The sequence below is a fragment of the Cervus canadensis genome, chromosome 8 (genome assembly GCF_019320065.1).
Source record: "Cervus canadensis isolate Bull #8, Minnesota chromosome 8, ASM1932006v1, whole genome shotgun sequence".
Taxonomy (NCBI): Eukaryota; Metazoa; Chordata; class Mammalia; order Artiodactyla; family Cervidae; genus Cervus; species Cervus canadensis.
In genome coordinates this window covers 16,556,274-16,581,933 of record NC_057393.1, presented here as the reverse complement: position 1 = coordinate 16,581,933, position 25,660 = coordinate 16,556,274, and the positions used below count along the sequence as shown (strand labels likewise).

The 25,660-nt window shown below is 45.1% G+C and overlaps 1 protein-coding gene and 1 non-coding gene across 23 annotated transcripts in view; both read right to left on the bottom strand.

Moving 5' to 3' along the window:
* ABLIM1 (actin binding LIM protein 1) overlaps positions 1–25,660 on the bottom strand; it is a 327,992-nt gene that overhangs the window by 80,864 nt on the left and 221,468 nt on the right. The window contains exon 1 of one of the 22 annotated variants that reach the window (XM_043475374.1): positions 11,334–11,585. The exons of the other annotated variants lie outside the window; for them this stretch is intronic. The gene's annotated coding sequence lies outside the window, so the exon portion shown is untranslated. Of the gene's footprint in view, positions 1–11,333; positions 11,586–25,660 lie in introns of those variants that run through there. 22 annotated transcript variants of the gene reach the window in all.
* TRNAC-ACA lies at positions 7,017–7,088 on the bottom strand. The gene has a single exon. It is a non-coding gene; the product is annotated as a tRNA-Cys (tRNA).

Genomic DNA, 25,660 nt, shown 5'->3' with positions numbered 1-25,660 from the left:
CAGTTCATGGGGTCACAAAGAGCTGGGCAAGACTTAGTGACTGAACAACGACAACAACACTAGTGTGACCCTGTTTAGAAGTTTAAAAGCATAAGTTTGAAAGCTAAAATAAGAAGCACCGAGCACGTGTCCTTGATAGCTACCACCAACACGTCCTTAGGGACTGAAGATTCAATCAAGAGTCTCCATGTGCTTTTTGCCTGAATGCAAACACACTGGCCTTTCAGAGAAACGAAAAATCTCAAGCACATCTGAGAACATTGCCCAGGGCCTGAAAGTGGGTTAGTCCAGATGACCGCGCAGTGGATGTAAAAGAGCAAACTCGTGCGTGAGATGTCATCAATAGCAAGACAAGACCAGGGTCATTTAAGAGTAACACGTGGCTGAGGCTACTCCACACTCATGATCCCCTAGTGAGTGTGTCAAGGCCACCCCACTCTGGGGAGCCTCACCCTCCCCGAGTCCAGTCACAGGAACTGCCATCGTCTCCACGACCGGCCACCGGCCACGGCGAACGATCCAGGCTGGACAGGAGACCGTGCCACGGCACTAGCACCTTCCCCAGGGTTTCCTGATGTGAGCAGGGGAGAGAAAAGTCCTCTTCCACTGAGGCTGAGATGCTCGGAGCCCCTGCAGCTGTGCCCGGTTCACGCAGGGAGAGGAGGCTGGTGAGCACAAACGCGCCTGCCGAGACAAGCTGGCAGCCCGGAGGACACCGACTGCATCCGAGGCCCCGCTTGGGTCCCTCCAGCCCCACGAACCTGGTCCTGCTTCAGCTGCTGTTAGAGGTTGAATTGTGTCCCCTAAGAAGATATGTTACAATTCTGATCCTCAACATCTCTGAATGTGTTCCGGTTCGGAAATGAGGTTGTTGCAGATGTAATTAGTTAAAATGAGGTCAGACCAGAGCTAGGTTGGCTCTTAATCCTGGATGGCTGGTGTTCTCATGAGAGGAGGAAAGGGAAACACACCCGTTTAATATGCCAGGTCACAAGGAGGCAGAGACTACAATTATGCTGCCCCTTCCCGATGGCTCAGAGGTAAAGAATCTGCCTGCAAAGCAGGAGACACAAGTTCAATCCCTAGGTTGGGAAGATCCCCTGGAGAAGGAAATGGCAACTTCACTCCAGTAATCTTGCCTGGAAAATCCCACGTACAGAGGAGCCTGGTGGACTACAGTCCGTGGGATTGAAAGAGCTGGACACGACTTAGTGACTAAACTACTAACCACAGCCAAGCCAAGGAGTGCCCGGGGCTGCCAGAATCTGGACCAGGCAAAAGGACCCTTCTCAGAGGTCTCAGAGAGTGCCTGGCCCTGCCAACACCTTGACTGCAGACTTCTAGCCTCTAGAACTCTGAGAGACTAAACATCTGCTGTTTTAAAGCCTCCCGCTTTGTAGTACTTTGTGACCACAGCCTTAGGGCATTAATACCACTGGTTTGAGGTGAGTTTCTGTCACTTTTGACCAAAGGTGCTGTCTCTGAAAGTCAAATGGACTGGCCTTCTTTCAGTTTTAGAAATTAAGACCTTTTTGTATCCAAATGCCTTGAGCAACACAAATAAGTGCTGTTTCCTCGAACTATTAAAAACAGATGGCCTACCCAGCCACAATCCTTTAGTTTTACATTAATACAACTTCCTCCCAAAAAAGTATACAAATAGATGGTGTTGGTAATCTGGATCTCACGCTGGATGCAGTCAAAGTTTGAAACTCTAAGAGCTGGTTAATCTCAGAGCAAGGCCACCATTCAGCTGGCACCAACAGAACTAAAAACCTTTGGGAATTACAAAAGAGCATTTCCCTTCTGCTTCCTTTTCAATTAAAATATCGGATATGCAAACACTTTTCTCATTAGCCTCTTATTTTGCTGAAATCGGCAAGAAAATTCCTAGAAGCCTTGCAGTTCTGTGATTTCTACGACTCATCTTAGACTTGCAAAGAACTCTGAACAGATGCCATTCCTGGGGCTGCCAAGGTTCCCCTCAAAGAGCAGGGCTGCTGATTATGACAAGAATGAGGCAGGAGGGAAAACCTGAGGAGGAAGAACACTGGTGCTTAGACAGAGGACTTGGAGTGAGCTAAACTGAGACCCCTGCAAAGCATGTCTTCAGAATGTTTGTGCTTGGAATAGCGCTTTTTGCAAATAGAATTAAGGTAAGGATCTTGAGATGAGGTCATCCTGGGTTGGGGTGGGCCCTAAACCCAATGACAAGTCCTTAAAAGAGAAGAGAAGGGGAAACAGACCCAGAGACACAAAGAGGAAGGCCATGGGAAGATGGCAAAGATTGGAGTGATGTGTCCACAAGCCAAGGAATGTTTGGGATTACCAGCCACCATACCTGGGATGGGGCTTCCCAGGTGGCACTAGTGGTAAAGAACCTGCCTGCCAATGCAGGAGATCTAAGAGGTGCAGGTTTGATCCCTGAGTGGGAAAGATCCCCTGGAGAAGAGCATGGCGACCCACTCCAGTCTTCTTGCCTGGAGAATCCCAAGGACAGATGAGCCTGGCGGGCTATGGTCCATACAGTTGCAAAGAGTCAGCCATGACTGAAGCGATTTAGCAGCAGCATACCTGGGATGGGTTCTTTGTCAGAGCCACACAGCCTTCTTGTGTTTTCTAGGTCTCAATGTCCGTAACATTAAGAAGATCAGACCAGATCAAATCTATGGCACTTTCCTGCTATGATATTTCTAGGAGTCTTGAGCAGGAATTACCTTTAATACAGAAAAGCAGGTAGAGAAGAAATCTTTCTGACTGGCGCCAGGCCAGGTCCAAGAACCAGCCAACTAAGAGGCAGCCCATGTCAGTGTGAGTTCAGATTAGGCAAGGCCCCAATTACCAAGTGGCTCTGGGCTGGAAGTAGCATATGTGACCTCAGTCAGAAATTCTTTTCCAATATTCTCATTGCAAAGTCAGTTAAATTCAAACCATGAGACACAGTTATTATGAGCACACCCAAGACCATTACGGGGCTTGAGAGTTGTGGTAAAAAGTCAAACACAACTCCAGTTTTGCTCAGGAACGGTTAAAGGGCCAGGAGTGGCTATGATGAATGGAGAAGCTGGGTACCATGTTGGGGTACACAACAGGGCACCTCTGGTGGTCTCATCCCCAGTGCTCGACAGACTTTTGATGTATCACATCAGTACATAGCACATGGACACCATCTTCCTGATTATCCTCCCATCAAGGAAAACGGGAACCAGCTGGGTTGGCCCCAAGTCTGGGTGAAACTTGGTTATGTGCCAAGGAAAGCTTTGACAGACCAGCCTGACAAGGCTGCAGGCTCTGCCCTGTTAGAGCTGTCATCAGGGCTTGTCGTGTGCTAGAAAGCTGAAGAGGCCAGACGATGAGGGACCTGCACCCAACACACCAACGCAGGCTGCCAGGTCCCCACCTGAACGCTCACATTACCGGGCACACCACAGAGGTGGACACTCTGGGCCTGAGTGCAGAAATCTACTTCCACATCAACTCTATGAAAACTCAGCAGTTTTCTCATCTTAGGAGGGGCTTAGAGAATTACATTTATGTGTCAGCAAAGGCTTCTGATCTTGGCTTTCAACTCCAGCAACGAAACATCCTGTAGTCAACCAAAAAGACTGGCGGCAACCATTTTTACATATTTTTAATGTAACCAAGTGCTTCCAAGTGCCTTCCCCTCCACTTGGTTAAGGCTTCCCTGGTGGCTCAGTTGGTAAAGAATCCACCTGAAATGCAAGAGACTGCCTGCAATGCAGGAGACCTGGGTTCAATCCCTGGGTTGGGAAGATCCCTGGGAGAGGCAACTGCAACCCATTCCAGTATTCTTGCCTGGAGAATTCCATGGACAGAGGAGCCTGGAAGGCTACAGTCCATGAGGTCACAAGAATTAGGCACAACTTAGCAACTAAACCACCACTACTTGGTTATGCTGAAAATATGGAAGAAAGGCTGACACGTTTTATAATTTGAGGCTTTTACCTAGTCTTTCTCACTTAAAATGTTTACATATGGCTGCTGTGGTGATTTTTTTTTTTTTTTTTTTTAGTAGAAGCTTTATGCTTTAAGGAAAATCAAAGTAACACTGGAAGCTGAAGACAGGAAAAGTGATTCCTCGGGCTGCCCAGGAACCACCTTGGTTAAAGTTCATTGTGACTCAACAATAGCTGAACTTTTTACTAATGGATTTGCTTACATGAAAAAAATGAGATTTTAAAGAACAATTAAGCCCTGTTTGTTAAAAAAAAAAAAAAAGTGACTTAAGATATACAAGCTGGTTGTCCTTAGAGATGAGCTTAGAGACTCGTTTTTATAATGTTTATATACTATTGCAAGTAATATTATAAATAATGTTTATAGTATGCTATAAGTAATGTTTATGAGCTCAAAGAATAAGGAAGAGAGGGAGAAGGTGGGGTGAGGTCTTAGGTTTCATTCATTTGGCAAAAGCTGATGGCGGGCCTGTGAGTTAGGCGCCAGACACCTGAGGAGTAGACAGGCCACAGAACCTGGGTTTTGGAGACGGACATCCTGGATTCAAACCTGGGCTCTGCCAGTAACCATTGAATGCCATTGGGTGGCTGCTCTGAGCCTCGGTTTCCTTTTTTGAAATACAAAGGTGAGAGTTAATACACAGCAATGCACACTGATGAAAGGACTTTAATGAGAAATGTTTATAAAGTGCCAAGGCAGTAAGAACTTTCAACAACTACAGCCCACACCACCCTTTGTTAGATATTCCTGCCCCGATGCCTACCCTGCAGAAGTGTGCGTGCATGAAGGGTGGCTAATTCCAAAAGAAGGGATTACATCAGGTGACACTGTTGGTGTAATGTGCCAGGTCAGGAGAGTGTGGGGGAGAAAATCATGCAAGACCACTGTGCTGGGGAGCCAGGGGGTACCACAGAAGAACACTTGGTTAGATTTAAAGGGAGTGAGAGATTACTAAGCAGATAGTCCCCAATGCCTCCCTCCCTTGCTCTTCATTTATTCATTCATCTAGCCATCCACCATCCATTTATCATCTACATACCTTCCACGAGATACCATTTCATTTTACTTTACCAAAGTACAGTTGATTGACAATGTTGTGTTAACATCTGGTACACAGCCAAGTGATTGCTATGCTAAAGTCGCTTCAGTTGGGTCCAACTCTGCGACACTATGGACTGTAGCCCACCAGGTTCCTCTGTCCGTGGGATTCTCCAGACAAGAATACTGGCGTGGGATGCCATGCTCTCCTCCAGGGGATCTTCCCAACCCAGAGACTGAACCACGTCTTTTATGTCTCCTGCACTGGCAGGCAGGTTCTTTACCACTAGTGCCATTCTTCTTCAGATTCTTTTCCATTATAGGTTATTACAAGATATTGAATCTATTTCCCTGTGCTATGGGCTTCCCAGGTGGTTCAGTGATAAAGAATGTACCTGCCAATACAGGAGACACGGGTTCGATCCCTTGGTCAGGAAGATCCCCTGGAGGAGGAAATGGCAACCCACTCTGGTATTCTTGCCTGGAGAACCCCATGGACAGAGAGCCTGGTGGGCTACAGCTTATGGGGTCACAAAAAGTAGGACATGACTGACTGAGCATGCGTGCCCTGTGCTATGCAGTAGGACCTTGGTATTCATCTATTTTATATCAGGTAGGGTGTATCTGTTAATCCCAAGCTCTTCATGTATCCCTCCCCTACCCTTTCCCCTACGGGAACTATAAGTTTGTTTCCTGTGTCTGTGCGTCTGTTTCTGTTTGTAGATCCAATTGCAGATCCTATTTTAGGTTCTGGAAACATGACAACACCTATCTGGCCATGGGTGACAGACAATGACATGTACACAAAGAAGAATTTCAGATCATGGCGGGGAAAGTGCCATGCAGGGCCAGGGGATCCAAGATAACCCTGGGGAAGAATGTTCCAGGCAGAGGGAACGGTGAGTGCAGAGACTCTGAGATGGCAGGAGAGAGTGCCTAAGGGACAGAAAGCAAGTTAGTGAGCTGAAGTGAATGTGGGAAGAGATGAAGGTGAGCAAGGGAACAAGAGCTTAACTGCAGAGGGCTGACTAAGCCAAGATAAGGTTTTACAGTAGGTTTTTACAGTTCTGAGGTTAAAAGTAAAAACAAAAAACCCACTCAGGCACATATTTTTTTCCTTATGCTTTAAAACTCTTTAAAAAAACACAAAGAAAGACTGGAAATCTGCACCACCACCACCCCCTTGACCAGGCCCAGTTCTTTGGCCCTAAACTTAGTTTTATAAGAACAGACACCTTTAATCTGTTGCCAGAACCAGATACACTTTGCATCCTAAACAAGTTGCCAAAACAAAGCAGAACGCTGGGCTAAAACTCTCTGTTAGAGGATGTTTTAAACTGTTCAAAACACACTTCTCTACCTTTTCAAGTGTGTTTATTTGGACAAGGTATACGGATATAAGCACGGATGCAAGGAGCCAGCTGCGGAGCCCCAAGACAAACCAACACAATTATTATCTAGCAGGAGGGAGAGATAAAAGCAGTCTGAAGTGTAAGCAAGCATTTCTGCTTCATCTAATGTTTATGGGCCAAAAATGACCTCCGTGTGAACCAGCAATGCTGAGAAGGACACAGACACGTATTTGCCAAAGATATTCTGGACTTGGTGAACAAGAAAAGCAGTGGGGTTTGTCTCCTCTTTTACTAGGGCCCCCTCCCTGCAAGGTCACAACTTAAGCCTGGGCAGCTTAAGACGGTGGTTAGACTCATTCTTGCCCATATAGACGCATACCAGAGGTTCTGCTTTAGAAAAGGGAGCAGGGCAATGTTATGTGGTTGCCAGGAAGGGAAGGGAAAATGGATACACATGTATGTATGGCTGAGTCTCTCTGCTGTGCACCTAAAACTATCACAACATTGTTAACCAGCAATAAGTGGAGTCGCTCAGTCATGTCTGACTCTTTGCGACCCCATGGACCGTAGCCTACCAGGATCCTCAGTCCATGGGATTTTTCAGGCAAGAATACTGGAGTAGGTTGCCATTTCCTTCTCCAGGAGATCTTCCCAACCCAGGGATCGAACCCGGGTCTCCTGCATTGTAGGCAGATGCTTTACCGTCTGAGCTACCAGGGAATACTCCAATATAAAATAAAAAGTTTAAAAAAAAAAAAAAAGAAAACAAAGCTGGGGACAGTCCTTGAATCTCAGTATTAAGAATATCTTGGGCTCTTTTACCTACCACCATTGCATCTTTACATCCTACATATCCAGGCACATTTCAAGTTATTTGCCTCACCTGGACACCCCACAGCCTGATACCTGATTCAAGAAATGTGGGCTCTTTTAAGTAGCATCATTCTGACTTCCCAGTAGATATTTCTAACTCTCTAAGACTTCATGCTCCAACACATAGAGCATATAAGGCTTTTTTTTTTTTTTCCATTTGTGATCTACATGCTCATTTGACTGGATAATTTTCTTGAAAACAAAGAGAATAGGAATGCATTGCCTTTGGATCAAGTCCGAGGGATAGTAATCTCTTTCTCTTACCAAAGCCACAAGGCAGCTTTAGCAGGTAGGGCTTCAAATATAAGAGCAGAAGTCTAATTTCTGGGCTTCATGAAAAAAAATTTATAAAGGTCTCCCCTTTAATTTTACAACCCCCAGAACCACTTTTCCTAAATCCTTAGGAAAGACTTCCTGGTAGTCCTTCAAACAGTAAAGGCTGCTTGGATGGGGACTGGATTTCTCCTTTTGAAAAAAATACACAGAACAGACTACATGGACAGGACCCAGGTTGTAGACATGTGAGTTTTTTGCAGACCAAGCTCCCAGGTGGTCTTTTAAGGAGAATCACTGACATTCATTTGTTTATTCATCATCTACTGAGCAGACAACATTGGTAGGCCCTGTTCTGTTAATACATCCTGGTGATAAAACGGACCTAATACTAGCGTTCTCTGTATTCACAGATCTTAGGTCTAGTGAATGAGGGGGTGGATTTTCAAATAAGGAGATGCTTTCAAGAGAGTACAAGGTGCTGGTTACATAGGTACCTCCAGGTAGAGGTAAATGAAGATTTTGTTTTATACTGAAACACAGAAAACACCATGGGCCATTCCAACCCCATCACCAAGAATGACTCCAACAAGCAGAGGTGTTTCCTGATAAGCTCAACCAATGTCAGGCTCCACCCTTACCCCAACTGGGGGGACCCCGAGGGAGGTTCCCTACCAGAGTGGCCTGTGGCAGCTACCTTGTAATGTATTATGGTGTTTAGAGCATCTCATGATGTTCTTAGAGTAATGCCAACAAAATGTGACATTATCACTCGTGTACCAAAGCTGTTTAATAAAGGTATACTTATAAAATTTAAAGCTATAATTGGAACATAAGTCCACCAAAAAAAAGTGAAGTAGAACTAAGCAAAATTGGCTATTTCAGAAGTTTTGTCCCAGTATTTGTTACAATTTCATTCATGTTTGTAATCTGTTAATTTCTGAGAGCAAACAACAATAGCATATGCAAAAGGTGTAAGAAAACTTTTAAATGGAAAACATTCCAGCCATTGCCTTCTTTTGTTATCTGTGAATTGGAAAAAGGCTGTGACTATTTCATTTCATTGACAAAAGGAGACCCAACTTTCAGACAACCATAAAGTTTGAGACTCGCTGGTGCAGAGGGGAAAGAACAAAAGAAGAGGAAGCACTACAGGTTCCAGAAGAAACACCAGATAGGTGTGCCCAGATTTACATAAAGCTCACATATCAAAAAACCCCTGTATTTACAGACCTGATAAGTTCTGGGTAATTATTTGCCTTATAAAATGTGCTATGAGGTTCTTTTTTTTTTTTTAATAGTGCATTCCTGGGATGCACTTTTAGAGAAGTTTGATCAGGAATTGTATCAGACATACATATTTTTGTTGTTGTTTAGTCACTAAGTTGTGTCCTACTCTGCGACCCCATGAACTGCAGCATGCCAGGCTTCCCTGTCCTTCACCATCTCCCGGAGTTTGCTGAAACTCCTGTCATTTGAATCAGTGATGTCATCCAACATCTCATCCTCTGTCACTCCCTTCTCCTCCTGCCTTCAGTCTTTCCTAGCATTAGGGTCTTTTCCAATGAGTCAGCTCTTTGCATCAGGTGGCCAAAGTACTGGAGTTTGTGTGTGTGTTAGTTGCTCAGTCATGTCTGACTCTACAATCCCATGGACTGTAGCCCCTATGGCTGATTCACATTGATGTATAGCAGAAACCAACACAAGATTGTAAAGCAATTACCCTTCAATTAAAAATGAATAAATTTTAAAAATAAGGCCCACAAAGGCCCATGAGGTGAGAGGCTGGGAGCAGAAGGATATATACCCAGAACAGTGCTTACCCCAGCTCCCTGACCCAGCCCAGGATGTGACTTCAAACAAAAAGAAAACAAAGACCAAAATGCAGGACAAAATATTTGTTCTGTTCCTGTTCTTTTGATAAACACCCTCCCTTGGGGTCATGCCTCCCTGTCATGGTCCTCCCAGTGGGTCTCAAAAGTGGTTACTTAATGGTTCTCAATTGGGGGGTGATTGTGCCCCGCACAGAACATTTGGCAATGTCTGGAGACATTTTCAGTTGTTGAGCTGGGGACAGAATTGCTACCATCATGTAGAGGTTGGGTACCAGGGACGCTGCTAAACACTGGACTCTTCCCCACAGCAAAGAATCATCCTATCCAACATATCCGTGGTGCTGACTTGAGAAACCTGGTACATATGGGGTAAAATCATGATCGTCCCTCTAGACAGCTGGTATGAGTCCTGAGTATTTTGGACTTTTCCGTAAATTAGGCTTCCCTGGTGGCTCAGTGGTAAAGAACCCGCCTGCCAATGCAGGATACATGGGTTCGATTCCTGGGTCGGGAACATCCCCTGGAGGAGGAAATGGCAACTCACTCCAGTATTCTTGCCTGGAGAAGCCCATGGACAGGGGAGCCTGGCGGGCTACAGCCCATGGGGTCACAAAGAGTCCGACACGACTTAGCAACTGAACAACAACAACAATCCTTTTAAATTAACTACTATTTATTTAGAGAGGAAATCTTGCAGACCTCTGCTGTCATGATATGATATTCCCTGAACCAGTTGGATAAGCCACTGATACAAGGGTTAAACTCACTGACACAGGAAAATGCTGTAGGAACCCACCTGAAAACACTAGGTCGAAATGGGCATTCACAGTTTGTTTCAAAGAGGCTGGGGCCAGGGCTCACACTTAGTCTTAAACAGCCTTCTCAGAAGTAATTTATACCAATGAGCCGTAGCAAATTCACCTCTTCTGTAAGTCCATCATGACTCAACAAGCCTTTTGATCCATTGTAGAATGGCAACAGTATTTTAATTAGTTATTTTCACTTACTTGTCAGAACCTGTTTGGATAATCTAAATAACTTCACATCCTCTTAACATACCTCCTGAGACTGTCTCAGAGAAAACAGGCTCAATTTTCTCTTAAATCCCCAATCCCAGTTAAGGGATAGAGGAGGCTGCCATGGCAACCCCACTCCTGCTGACTTTTTGGCTAGACTTTTTTTTTTTTAACCTTTCCCAAATCATAAATACACTTCTTTCATGGTTAAGAAAATTTTTCTTGTCTCCTTCCTTCTTGCGCACTTTAAAACATCTTTTTTTTTCCTCAAAAATAAACTTTGGAGCATGGTTTGACTAATAACTGGGTTTTCAGAAAAACTGTTTGCATTAGAATAAGGCTAGAATCTCTAGATTTCTCACATTTCCTGCCCAAAGATGGTAAAGTGAGACCACAATCAGGCTCTTTCACCTGTAACAAAATGTGAATAATACACAAATGTTTTACTTCCTCATATTCATTCATGGGAAGCTTCTTAAGAAAAAAAATACACATCTATAGTAACAGATAAATTGATTCAATTCCTCTCACTCCTTTGACCACCAGATCCTCTAACTATGATTCTTAAATTCTTTCATCTCAAATATAAATTTCATGGAGCTCTACAACTACAGACAATCAAACAAAACACTCTGGAAACCACTCTCCTTTCTACCTTGGGGGTAGCAGCCTGAAAAAACACAAACATTGTTTAAATGGTCAATAAACTATTCCTCTCATTCAAATAACCCGCCTTTTCCTGCTCTTTATTACTAGATTGATTTTTTTTTAAAGCTCCGTAGTTTATTTTGCATCACAAGCAAAAAATTTAAGCAAAATGTCCTTCAGACCACTGCAAGTGGTCTCTGGGGCCAGCATCCTGCCCATCCCATCTGGAGGACCCTGGGGATCTCCGATGTCGCCCAGGAGGCCGGGCATTTCACCTCTGCCCTGCAAAGCCAAGGATGCCTCCAGCAATATCGCTTTACCTCAAGTCCGGGCTCCTTTTCTTCTACTTCGGTTCCAGGCTGTTCTGAGCAGGGACCTCCTCTGGGCTTCAAACCCACAACACTGCCAAGAGGCTTGTAAACGCCAGACCTCAGCCCGCGAGACCGGGGCTCCCTGCCCGCCTGGGGGACAGGAGCGAGCTCCCCTCTGAAGCGAGACTAGAAACCTGTGTGTCTCCGGAGACGCACACCGGAAAAAAGAACAGACTAGTGCAGGCGTTCCCACCCTCCCTCTCCCGCTGCACTTAACTAGTTAAACACACACAGCCTCCACTAACGGACCAGTCCATGTGTCTGAAAAAGGAGGGGGGGAGGTTTTCTTTTCTTTTTTTTTAACTGCAGGTGGGGAACGTACCATTCCTACACATTCACCCACATTTGTCTGCACCACTGATCAGACAGTGATTGTCCCTGAGGCAGAGGCTTGCACTGAAACTAGAGTCTTGGGCTTTTTAAGTTTCTTTCTTAGATTTGAGAGGATGGAAAGATACACAACCATCAAAGAGCCTCCTCTCCTAAGTCACTGCATCAGAGACACACAGTATGTACCCTTTACACAAGTGTAATAAAACACAGTGCAACTTGAGTTTGGCTTTCACTTGCTATTCAGAATTTTTGTATTTCAGAATGTTCATGTTTTTTCGGAGAATTGTGATGCCCGCCCCCAAACTTCGCTTATCAAGCTTCCACGATTCATGTTGTTGGTACATTTCATCTTGTGTTCCCCACTGCAGCAAAAATTACTAGTACCTACGTTCCAGGTACTTTACACACCTCACCTCACTGTCCACTAAACCTACAGAAATCCCAGGTGAACCCAGCTCTGCATATTGGTAAACGAACAGATGGAGCCCGAAGCCTTCTACCAGGCTAGCCCAGCCCCTTTTCTGAAGCCTTTCTTTAGGAGTAAGGCAAGACTCTGTTACAACTCTTGTCATTTTTAACAAGACTTAAGTGATTTAGGGGAATTTTTCATAGAGATTATTTGCTCGTAAAGATCAGCTAATAAAAAGACTTTGCATGGAATCTAAATTGGTTTGGAAACAATCCCAAACATTGCTGAAGAAATGTAAAGATTTCAGCAATAAAACGGTGCTTCTAAAATGAAGAGGAAGCTACTGGGTTACACATTATAACTACAGGGGATTAGCTAAATTTCTAGTGCATTTTCCTTCCAAGAAGTCTTCAGGAATGCGCTTTCTCCACACCCTTGTCAGGCCAGTTTCTGTAAATTTGATCTGTAGCCCCCTGGCCCTACCAGAATCACCAGAGCATGCTAACATACAGATTTCCAGCCCCAGCTTGGACCCCTAGAATCACTGGGTGAGGTCTGGTCATCCATACTTTAAACAAGATATCCAGGTGATTTCAGAACGTTGTCTCTTGTTTGGGATATTAGTAGGCAGTCCACTGTTTGTCAGAGGAGGGAAGGAGTCCTTCCTTACAAAGGAAAAAGGGAAACCCAGCCAGTCCCCCAGGCACAGGGCTAGAAATACTGAAACCTAAGAACTGGGGTCACTGCCTTCCAGACTTCATCCTCATCTACTCTCCCATATTTGGAGTATCAGCTCCTCTTTCAGGCTTTATTTCTTTAGCCATCTCTACATCTTCTGGGATGGAGAGAAAGAGGATGGTTGGTTCATCTGCAAATTTACCAACCAGATATCCAATTGAAAAAGGTCCCCCCCTCCAAAAAAAGAAAAAGGTCCAAAATCACCAGCAGATAGAGTCAAAAGTTTCAAGAAGCCTGCCTGATTGGGTAGCCCTTAATGAGCAATAATGAGGTAACTTTCCTGTCAACCTGACTAGTCTACATTCACATGGATGTGATTATGGGAAAGAAAGTGAAGAATAAAGAACTGAAATGTGAGCAGAGGGGTCTACTGGATGGAAATGTTCTAAGACTGGATTGTGATGATGGTTGCACAACTCTGTGAATTTACTAAAGATGGTTGAATCACTTCACCAGGGTGAACTGTAAGGGATGTAAATAAACGTGTTACTAATCAAAGCGGCAGTTGGTTAACACCTGTTCCAAAGAGACTCAGTTTATATCACGGAGCTGATATTGGAGCATTTACAATTGTAGAGGCTAGGATGCCTCTTCCTCGTCATCCCAGATACTGTAGACAGATGTGCTGGGCATTATACAAAGCAGTTACAGAGGAAAGACAAAAACTTCAGGAGTCTACATACCGCACTCAGGTGGATATAATAAACAACACGGACAGGAGAAAGACTGTGGGCATTTATTTCCCACTTGAGGGAAAACAAACTGGTAATTAGTAAGCAGTGAGGAATTTATGCCCAAAGAGTATGCAAAGGCCACGACAAAAATTAATAACGGGAAAAACAAGCATTCATCAACAAATCTTTATTTCATAGCTGCTAGATGCTTTAAATGGAGTAGGACATGGCAACCCACTCCAGTATTAAAAAGGAATACAAAATACTTGCTGAAATGGCAAGTTGAATGAAATGGCAGGTTGAATTTATGGGCATGCAGATGTCAGTAGTTAAATGATCTAAGAAAATTTCAAAAGAAAGCAACAGCATGAGTATCAACTTGTGCACCTTAAATAATCACAGACTTAACTCCATCAGAGAGTAAATGATGGGGGTGAGCCTGACTCCATTCAGACAGGAAGTTGTGCGCTAATTTAATGTACTGAGTGTGTGAGTCGCTCAGTCGTGTCCGGCTCTTTGCAACCCCATGGACTGTAGTCCACCAGGCTCCTCTGTCCATGGGATTCTCCAGGCAAGAATATTGGAGTGGGTTGCCATTTCCTTCTCCAAGGCATCTTCCTGACCCAGGGATTGAACCCAGGTCATCTGCATTGCAGGCAGATTCTCTCTACCATATGAGCCACAGGAAAGCCCAATTTAATGTACTAAGCTTTTACAAAAACCTGTTTCTTTATAAAGGAAGAAAATGGGAAAAAAATTCTTGAAGCACTGTATGTTAGACACTGTCCGTTAGACACAGGTGACTCATTTATAATCTGATTTAAGCCTTTAAGACGTAAAGATTATCCATATTTTACACATGAGCATGCTGAGGTTCAGAGAGTTTAAGCAACTGGCTACCCACTGCTTGGCTCTAAGTGTAGGTACTATAGTCAAATCCTGGTGTGTCTGGCAGTGTTAGTTCTTTCTACTAACCACTCTTCCCTCTCTCACCTTGCCTAAAGCCACTTCAAGCTCCAGAATTCCTCATCCTATGTTTCCAAGATGCCTGCAGCTTTGCGTTTACCTGCAGGGCCATGAAAACTTTTAGGTGGTATATAAGCAGTTTTCATTTGCAAGCCCAGTCCAAAAGTGTCCTTTTGGGCAAGGGATTAGTGAACCAGTTCATTTCCACCAGGCTGGAGAGGCACCAGCCCTCACTGTCACTCCTTCTGGCAAACTCCAAGCAGGTCCATCTGCTGGAATTGGCACAGCATCCCTCACAAGACAGGAAGCCGTGAGGTCCAGGAAGAAAGATGTTCAGGTGGAAAACAAGAGAGGAGGAAGCCTGTTCCTAGTAGGACAGGCAGAAGGGCAGCATCACTGCCTGGGCCAAGGGGGCCCAAGGAGCCCATCTCCCCTGGAGCACTCTCCATCTCCCAGACCATGTGGAATGTCTCACATCCTCACCTAGAGGAACAGAAGTTGTCCTAGTGACCTGAAGATGACGCCATGCTTCTTTCTTTCTCTCTCTCTTCCTCTCCCTTCCCCTCTCTCTCTTTAGCTGCTCAGGGTCTTAGTTGCAAGTACCCAGGATATTTAGTTGCAGCATGTGGGATCTAGTTCCCTGACCAGGGATTGAACCCGGACTCCCTGCACCTGGATCACAGGGTCTTAGGCACTTGACTACCAGGGAAACTCCAATAGTTCCATGCTTCAATGTCTAACAGTCCCCCACCTCCAGTTGTACATTTGCTACAAGAAACTAAGTGGACAAAATATAAGGACACAATAGGACCAAGGTAACTCAATATACCACCTTTTGTCTGAGTTTTCATGAATCCAGAAGCTAGAGGTGATTTCTTGAGACCTGAAGGGTTGTCACAATCCTCCCCACCCTACCCCACCCCACCCCCCCTTGAGACAAAACCTGAATTTCAGGTGAGGGGCTTGATCTGGGCAGAGAAAGCCCATCTACCGTCAGCCCGGTGGGCAGACCCAAGAGGGTTACAGGCATTTTCTAATAGGGATGACCTTTCAGATGGAGAAATGGATTCAGGTGAACCCACAGAAGTCAATGTACTTCATAATTAAAATAACGCTAGTCATCGATGGAAAAGATATAGTATTTTAATTTTTCAAGCTTACATCCTGACTGATTACAAAAATGATTTGAAGTGGAAAACGGCACACAATAAGGATGCAATTAAACCAAATGGTAGCATGAAAACAAAAGAAACAAACAAGGGAGGGAAAAAAAGTGACCCAAGACATCAGTCACAAGAGCAAATGGAGATAAACTGCTTGCTCTCACCTGCCTGCACCTGCTCATTCCTCAAGATCCAAAGCTGACTTCTAACAATTGACAAGATCTCTTTTAAACCCCAGGGCATTTATGATGTGTGCCTCTGTAGTACTAGGCCCTCACACGACTATGGGCCCCTATCTTGTACTGAGATATGTTGTCAAAGATTGAACTCTCTGCTCCGCCAAGAAAAGGTCATGACAATTACCTTGGAATTCAGCGAAGGTCCCCTCTGCAGGGCAGGTGAAGCACCTGGAATCGATCCCTTAGAAGAAGGGGTATAGTCTTCCCTTTTAGGTTTATCGTGGTGAAGGAGATACGAACAGAGCCAGGGATGGAACAGGTGGGGAACAGCAGGAAGGGAAAGGACAGATGCTCTGAGTCCATGAGAACACAGACACATAAGCCTTCTGAGGCTTAGGATGTGCTGGGTCCTGGAGAAGAGAATGGACAACTCTGAGGGGTCATCACATCTGTGCTCAGAACAGTGGCCAGCCCAGGGACCCATCCCATCACTGAACTTGCTGGCCACCTGTCTAGGCAGGCTGCTTCTCTGCTGTTGGGTCCTAGCTTTTTTTCTTTTTTTAATTGGAGTATAATTGCTTTACAATGTTGTGTTATTAGTTTCCACTGTACAACGAAGTGAATCAGCTGTATGTATACATCTATCCCCTCCTTCTTAGACCTCCTGCTCCCGCTCCCCAAGCCCACCCATCTAGGTCATCACAGAGCACCCAGCTGAGTTCCCTGTGCTACACAGCAGGCTCCCACTAGTGTCGTAGCTATTTCTCAAGTTCAATAACACCACTAAAGACTAAAGATGCTGCAATAGCTTTGGGTACTCACGGGCCCTAGGGGTGCCCTGGGCCCTGATTCCTAATTTTGGACTCAGACACCCTATTACTTTTAGAAATGTATGCCTTATCTATCTGAGAATGAGTCCTGAATCTCACATCTTCTGTGGCCCCCTGGGGCAGGGCCACCAGCACGTGTTCAGTACTTCTTGCTGATTCTCAGGAAGAGTCATGTTCCCCGACTTGGTTCAGCTGTCACCCCACCCCCCACACTTCACCAGCAAGAAGCTAAACTCTCTGAAGTGGAATAACACTGAAAAACAAAACATCTTTTTAACTTAAAATACAAACTCTTTTCAAAATGTCATTTCCGGAGAAAAAAGCCCTTCCGTTTGTGCTGGCAGAAATGGGGTGACTTTTTAAAATAAATATCGAACCTTTACTGCCTGTGAACAGTCTTCTGTTACCCTAGCAACATATTTCCTCTCATCATTAATGTAGGACAAAGTGGATAACTTTGGGTGAATCAGAGAAATTTTCCTCCAACCATTTGTCATGTCAGCATGCTTCCTGGGCTCTACTGGGCTGATTCCTAATCTATTAATGATGCAGGGAATAAAATATTAGCACCAGGTTATTATCTGCAAATAGGATATAGTGACCAATGCATCACAAACCATACTTCGAACTTAAACTTGAGTTTCCTTTCCCACGCTGGGGAGATTATATGTTAATCAGGTCACACACTATGATCAAGGGCACAGTTCTGTGCAATGACAACCTATGAGCATGCGAGGGCATGAAAGTTTAAAGCCCACAAAGGAAAGCAGCTCACAGACAATCTGGCATGAAGACATTTATTGACTTGAATCTCTATTCTTGTCCCTTGCATGTGTGTGTGCTAAGTCACTTCAGTCATGTCTGACTCTTTGAGACCCCATGGACTGTAGCCAGCCAGGCTCCTCTGTCCATGGGATTCTCCAGGGAAGAATACTGGAGTGGGTAGCCATTCCCTTCTCCAGGGGATCTTCCTGACCCAGGAATCAGACCTGGGTCTCCTGCATTGCAGGCAGATTCTTGACTGTCTGAGCCCCAAGGGAAGCCCATTCTTGTTCTTTACCCACTCACTAATAAGTGAAACTATCAAAGACTGGAAGAAAGGAGAGGGAGAAAGGAGAAGGGACTAACCTGGCTACTAATTATGCTAAAGATTTTCATGCCTTTATTTTCAAATCCTGCAGCTCTATGAAGTAGCAATTAGCAGCCTCATCTTACAGATAAGGAAACTGAGAAATACTGGATCCCAACTCTCTATCACCTTGTATATCTCTGCATAGATGGACAGATGTATGTGTATGTATATCTATCTGTCTACTTACCTACCTACCTACACTGAGATATCCACACGCCATAAAATTCACCTTTTTTTTTTTAAGTGTACAATTCAGTAGTTTTTAGTATTGACTGATTCACAGACTTGTGCAACCATCACTACTATCTAATTCAAGAACATTTCATCACCTCCAAACAAAACTCCATACCCATTGACAGTTATTTCCTTCTCCCACCAGACCCTGGCAACCACCAGTAGACTTTCTGTCTCTACAGATTTGCATGTTCTAGGAATCATCTAATTGGTGATCTTTTGTGACTAGCTTCTTTCATTTAGGATATTTTCAAGGTTCGTCCATTCTGTAGCAGGTATCAGGACCTTGTCCCTTTTTATTGCTAAACAATATTCCATTGTATGAATATAGTACATCTTGCTTAACTCATATTTAAGACGAAGCCATTGCTGCAGTTTATTGTTAATTTCTATTTTAAATTAGGAAAAGTGACCAGTGTGTGCCTATATAGGAATGGCCTCAAAGCTCTTCTTGACTCTCCATGGAACTCTGGGGCATCTTCAACCAGAGCTCTGTAAAGAACGTGTGTTCCCTCACCTGAGACAGTGCCATCCACCTACAATTGTCTCCATGGCCCAAGTCAGGTGCCCTTGTGGAGCCTCCAGCTGAGTACAGAGGGCAAGAAAGAATGAGGCAGGACTATGTAGAAACGCCACAGACTCTGCACAGGGTCCCCAACCTTTGGCAACATTTTACACAGGTATAAAGGAAACCAAAGAAGCAACAAATGTTAACTGCCCTAAAAATAGATATAGCAAGGCCACTCATTAGATGACTTTCTTCATCTCCCCAGGAATGGTAAATATTGGTCCTTCTGTAAGTTATTTCAGGAGGCAATTTAATTACTTGTTCTCTGCAATGATTACTGCCACATGGATCATGAATCAGTGTGTGTATGTGGGTGTGCATGTATGTACACATGTGTTTCTATCTTCTGAGAACTGAGACTTCTAATCATGGTTCTGTTTCCAGCCAGCCTCCAGGCCTCTAGCGCAGCAGCCTCATCTGCAGATGGAGGTCAGTGGTAACTGCTTTCATCACTTTACAGGCCTATCGTGAGGATCAAATATTTAGGAGATCATTTGTAGATGTTAAATATTTTTATTATGCAAAAACTTGCTATTGTGGTGGTTCACTCTTCACCAGGGCAGAGACCATCTGACTCAAAACTTCTAATATTACTTAGTTCTTTTCCCTTCCGTGATCCAGAAAAATATTTCGGTCCACAATTAAGGGGAAGGAGGTACAAATTCCTGGGACCACAGTAGGAATGAGAAGAATGCAATTAGTTTTCTGCCTGAACATGGTTTATTAGCCTTGCTTGCATTTAAGGACATGCACAGAACAAGAAAGGAGGGACTTCACCGTTCAGTCTGTCTTTGCAAATTATATGTTCAACGGTGACAAAGAGACTGTCTGCCATGCAAGTGCCCTGAAGCAGCTTATGTTTCCTCTCATTAGATAACAGGTGAGCCCAGACCAAGAACTACTCATTTCAGAACATGCTTAAAATACAGCAAAAGGAAGGAAGCGGATGGGACCTCCAGTTTGTAATGTAAATTAGTTTCACAGGAACATCATAAACATTTGTCCTTGGGCTTTATGAAAAAGGAGTTTTAGTTGAAATGTAAACAAAGTAAAAACAAAACAAGATAAAACAAAGCCACTATTTTTAATCCTTCAGGGAATCAAGGGAAAAGATTTGCTGAATCGCGTGGTGAGTACATTTGCTACACTTCAGGGGATCCAGCAGGAAGGGTCTAAAGCCAGCCTAAGTCCTGTCCTTTCGTCCATCACTTCCAAGTTAACAGATAAAGACAGTGCTGCCCGTGGGTGGGGATGGAAAGGCACAAAGGATTGGCCACAGGCCACGTGTCAGGGTCTCTTATGTCTGAGACATTCAAATTGTAACAGACCCTGTCACACATTCTTCCCAGGAGAGCACAAGTGGCACAGTAAACACCCCACCCCAGCACAATGCGGGCCACCAGCCCTTCTGGAAAGACAGGAGGATTGATTTCCTGGGTGTGGTGACCTGAGGAAGGAGGCCAGGGAGAGACTCGGAGCCCTGCCCTCCTCCCCTGGGAAGAATGCAGACACACCACTCTCCTTTTGTCTCTGGGGTCTGAGCAACAGGAGGCTCCGGTGAAGATGGCCAGGTGCCTGCTCAGGGTGGCCCTGTCTGCAGAGCCAGCCAATCCTGAGCGAAGCAGTCTTGAAGGAATGCGAGAGAGCTTGGTAAACACTGAGCTCCCTGGGGGCGGGAGTTGTGCAAGAGGACAGACAGACTAAGAGAACTCAAGACCACCCTCGGTCTGCAGACGGAACAGCCCTGGGCAGGGAGGGGGTGGACAGGCTCTTTTCCTTTACCCTCCAGACTTCTGTGTCCAGTTTGACATTCGCTTTTTTTTTTTCCTGTATTGCATTCATTTTGCAATGATTTTGTTGCTGCTTTCTTTCTTGGGAAAGTTGGCAGGTAACAACCTGAACCCAGGAAATGAAGTTTGTCGGAGTCAGAGATCTCCTAGGACCATCCAACAAAAAGATGGAAGGAAATTCACACCAAAGGGATGCCCCTAATGTCTACTGACATCTGTGACCTAAGTCTGAAGGCTCACGTCGAGTCCTGTTACCTCTGGGCTGCTAAGGCAGAAGGGAGCAGGGTGGGTGTAGGGAAGGGAAGTAAGGACTGGGAGGAGGAAGGTTGCTCTGAGAAGAGTTTAGAGATGCAGATGGAGATAGAAGGCTGTTGGCTGTATCTCAGGCAAATCTGCTTTTGGACTTCTTTGTTAGGAGGCAGGTTGTAAGCATCTTCAGAACGCGCCTGAATTTATAGGTTAATTAGCATAGGCTCTAAAAGATGTGCCACTTATAGCAAGATGACCCTCAAAAACAGAACTGAAAGCAAGCTAATGAGAAAACTGCAGTTTGAGTGTATGCTATATGCTGAGTGTTCTAGAAAATCTCTCCAGAAAAAAAGAACTGCTGGCTCTGACCCCTTAGATCCAAGACTATATCTAAGACAAGGAGAATTATAGAATTCAGATCCTTAGAACCAAAGGAAATTTAGAGGTCAAGTGGCCCAAGTCTTGGATTTACATATATATTTTAACATTTGTATATTAAAGAAAAAATCAAAGACATTGATTTGCCCAAGGTCACACAGCTGTGAATTCCAGAACCAAAAGTAGATCCCTGATTTCCTATCACTGAAGCCCTTTTCATTAAAACACATGAAGGCTCTCCTCCCCATCCCCTCAAGCCCACATCCTGGGAAGAGTTTATCCCAGCAATCCCACTACTGGGCACATGAGAAAACCATAATTCAAAAAGACACATGTACCCCAGTGTTCATAGCAGCACTATTTACAACAGCCAGGACAGGGAAGTAAGCTAAATATCCATCAACAGAGGAATGGGTAAAGGAGATGTCATACATATATACAATGAATTATTACTCAGCCATTACAAAGGAATCAAATAGGGTCATTTGTAGAGACATGGATAGACCTAGAGTCTGTCATAAGCGTGAAATAAGTCAGAAAGAGAAAAACAAATATCATATATTAATGCACATATAGGGAACCTAGAAAAACGGTACTGACAAACCTATCTGCAGGGCAGGAACAGAGACACAGGCATAGATAACGGACTTGTGGATACGCTGGGGGAAGGAGACGGTGTGATGAATTGAGAGAGTGGCACTGACATATATACACTACCGTGTGGAGGACAGATAGCTAGGGGGAAGCTGCTGTACTCACAGGGAGCTATAGTGCTCGGTGCTCTGTGAGGACCTGCAGGGGTGCAAGCGGGAGGCGGGAGGCAGGCTCAGGAGGGAGCAGATATGTGTAAACATAGAGCTGATTCACGTTGTTGTACAGCAGAAACTAACTGTAAGACAATTATATTCCAAAAAAGAAAAAATAACAACAGAGGGAGACAGAATGCTAGAACAGGGGAGGGAAGGGGGCAGACACGGGACAGGTTCTTTTCCTTTACCTTCCACACTTCTACATCCGGAAGTCCTTTTACCTATACGTGAAGATAGTCTCAAAGAGGCAAAATGACCTGTCCCAAATTCCTCAGGAGTTACTGACATAGCTGAGCCTGGAGCTCCTTGATCATTGTTCCAGGACCTTCCTCCTCCTTAAAGCTCCTTCAGGTGTCTGGTGGCATCTCGGATGAAACACGTCCAGAGAAGCGGTCTCAGGACATCTCTGATGCTCAGCGAGGGTTCCATTAAAACCACATCAGAGCTTCAGCCCTCACTGGGGTGAGACCTGTGTAAGTTTCCACATTGACTGAAATGGTGCCCCCCTCCCTCCCACCAAAGATATATCCACACAAAATCTCTGGAACCTTGGCATGTCTGAAAAAAGGGTCTTTGTAGATGTAATTAAGCTAAGGATCCTGGGATGAAGGAATCATCTTGGAAGATCCGGTGTGTGTGAAGTCTCTTCAGTCGTGTCAGACTCTTTGCGACCCTATGGACTGTAGCCTGCCAGGCTACTCTGCCCATGGGACTCTCCAGGCAAGAATACTGGAATGGGTTGCCGTGCCCTCTCCAGGGGATCCTCCTGACACAGAGATCAAACCTGCATCTTTTACATCTCCTGCATCGGCAGATGGGGTCTTTATCACCAGTGCTACCTGGAATGCTGCTGCTGCTAAGCTGCTTCAGTCGTGTCCGACTCTGTGCGACCCCATGGACCGCAGCCTACCAGGCTCCTCCACCCATGGGATTTTCCAGGCAAGAGTAGTGGAGTGGGGTGCCATTGCCTCCTCTGACCTGGGATGCTGATGAACCTTAAATCCAATGGCAAGGGACCTTCAAAGAGAAAGGCAGAGGAGGTCTGACACAGAGGGAAGAGAGAGCACAGAGGGGAAGGCTCTGTGCAGAGACCAAGGCAGAGATCAGGGTTACGGAGCCACAGCCACCAGAGTCTGGAAGAGACAAAGAAAGATCCTCCCCTAGAGCCTTGGCAGGGAGCCCTGCCAACACTTCAACTGTGGACTTCTGGCCCCAGAACTGTGAAAGAAAGTTTCTGTGGTTCTAAGCCACCACTGTTATAGAAGACACAGGGAACTCACGATACATTCACAATCTCTACGGGTAAAATCAATCAGAAACAACAGCAACAACAAAACCAAACAGACTGGAAAGGCATACTGTGGTATGCCCATACAATGGAATATTATTCAGCCGGAAAAAGGAGGGGAAAAGTTTCACACACTATCACATGGATGAAACTTGCAGACATTATACTAAGTGAAAAGGTGAAAGTTGTTCAGTTGTATCTGACTCTTTACAGTCCATGGAGTTCTCCAGGCCAGTATACGGGAGAGGGTAGCTATTCCCTTCTCCAGGGGATCTCCCCAACCCAGGGATCAAACCCACATGTGCAGGCAGATTCTTTACCAGCTGAACCACCAGGGAAGCCCAAGTGAAAAAGGGCCATCTCAAAAAGAAAAAAAAAAACACCAAACCCACAAATACTGTGTGATTCCATCTATATGAGATACTCAGAGTAGTCAAATTCAGAGATAAAGTGGAATGGTCACTGCCAAGTGCTGTGGGGAGAGGGGGATGGGGTGTTACTGTTTAATAAGCACAGATTTCAGTTTTATAAGACATAAAGGGCTACAGAGCTGGATGCTGGTGACAGTTCCACAACATTGTAAATCTACGTAATACATGGAACTGTACACTGAGACATGGCTAAGATGGTACATTTTATGTTATGTGGTATGTGCTCAGTTGTGTCCAACTCTTTGCAACTCCATGGACTGCAGTCCACCAACGGTCCTCTGTCCATGGGATTCTCCAGGCAAGAATACTGGAGTGGGTTGCTATTTCCTACTCCAGGTATATTATGTGGATTTCACTGTAATGTTAAAAATGGGGAATACACAAACCAAAACAAGGATTATAGTATTTACAACAAATCAGACCCATCCTGCTGCACCTACAGTGGATCAGAGAATAAAGGCAGAGGGAGGAGCTCAGGGTTTTCTGCTGGGAGCTGGGCCAGGCTGACTCACGAGCTGTCACATGTCGACGTGCTCACAGTGCAGGATGTTCTTCTAGATCACACACCCATCTGGGGGGGACAGCACCCCCACTGGGTGGGTCTTGACTCTGCCTGGAACCCCACTGAAAACTGCTCCCAGAAGCCCCACTTCTGTGGTTCTGTGTGGAAAGGGTGCAAGGTTTCACCCCCACCATCAGCCCTCATGGAGGCCTGAAGCCAACGTGGTAAGGGGCCCTCACAGCCCCTACAAGCATCGAAGTACTCAGCCTCCAGGGGAAAAAGCGGAGCGAGCAGATGTGTCTTCAACGCAGCATGTTCTTGGATCCAGTTTTCTCTTAGAGATTCCTTCCCACAGCTGTTGAACTAAATCTGAAGGTAATGAACACCCTCCCTCCTCAGTCCTTTTGTCTCGCCAACTCTTTTTTGGGGGGACACAGTCCCACATGTGGCCTGAGACAGCTGCCTCCATCCACACACTCTACAACCGTGGGGGCTCCGAGCTGGGGGCTGCATTCACTGTCTTCCTGCCCCTTTAGCTACAGCCAAACATCTGGGAAATAGTTCTGGTGTTTTATTTATTTGTTACTGAATTAGAATCAACATACAATATTATATTAGTTTCAGGAGTACAGCATAGTGATTTGGTATTTTCATGCATGGATCACTCCAGTAAGTCTAAACCCCATCATACTGCTGTTTTAAAATGAAATTTCCTAACTGCTCCCACCTCAATAGGTTTATTTCAGTCCCATGTAAGCAGATCAAACTTGGGAAGCTCAAAGGAAATTCTGTTGAGTCTCTCACAGGGCTCCTTGCTCTGTGGAGGGATGAGGGACACATTCAGAGGACAGACAAGGACCACTGCACTTGTGTCTTGGGATGGGATTTCTAGACTTCAAGCGACACTCTGGATGCGTCACGCCCATCTTCTCCAATAGCTTTCTTAAGGACGTGCATGACCTTGGGCCCCAAACTCAGCCTTGACGTATCCTTGGACTTGCAATAAAAGCCTTACTGGAAGGGCCATGAAAAATCCCCCTTACCCCAACCGTGTGTGGGTGGTGGGTGTCCACTTCTCAGGTGTCACTCCAGCCAATGGCACCACTGTTTGCTGTCCAAAGCTCTCCCCTACGTGACCTCCCTTTTCCATCCATTAATGTTTTTCATTTGAGGTGAAATTCACATAACATCAAATACACCATTTGAAAGGGAACAATTCCATGACATCTAGGATATTCACAAGGTCGTGCAACCACTTCCTCTATTTCTGAAGCAGATTCATCACCCTAAGTGGGAACCAATAAGCAGTTACTCCCCACTCTCTCCCTGCCCTCAAGTCCAGGTAACTGCTTTCTCTATGGATCTATCTATCCTGGATATTTCATCTAAATAGAATCCTACAGTATGTGGTCTTCTGTGGCCACTTCTACCACTTGGCATAATGTTTTCAAGGTACATGCATGCTGTAGCATGTGTCAGAATTCCTTCCTAAGGCTGAGGGACAGTCTACTGTCTCTAAATACTATACTGTGTTTATCCATCCATCCATGTACTCGTGGGTTGTTTTCCCTTCTGCCTGGTGTGAGCAGAGCTGCTGTGAACA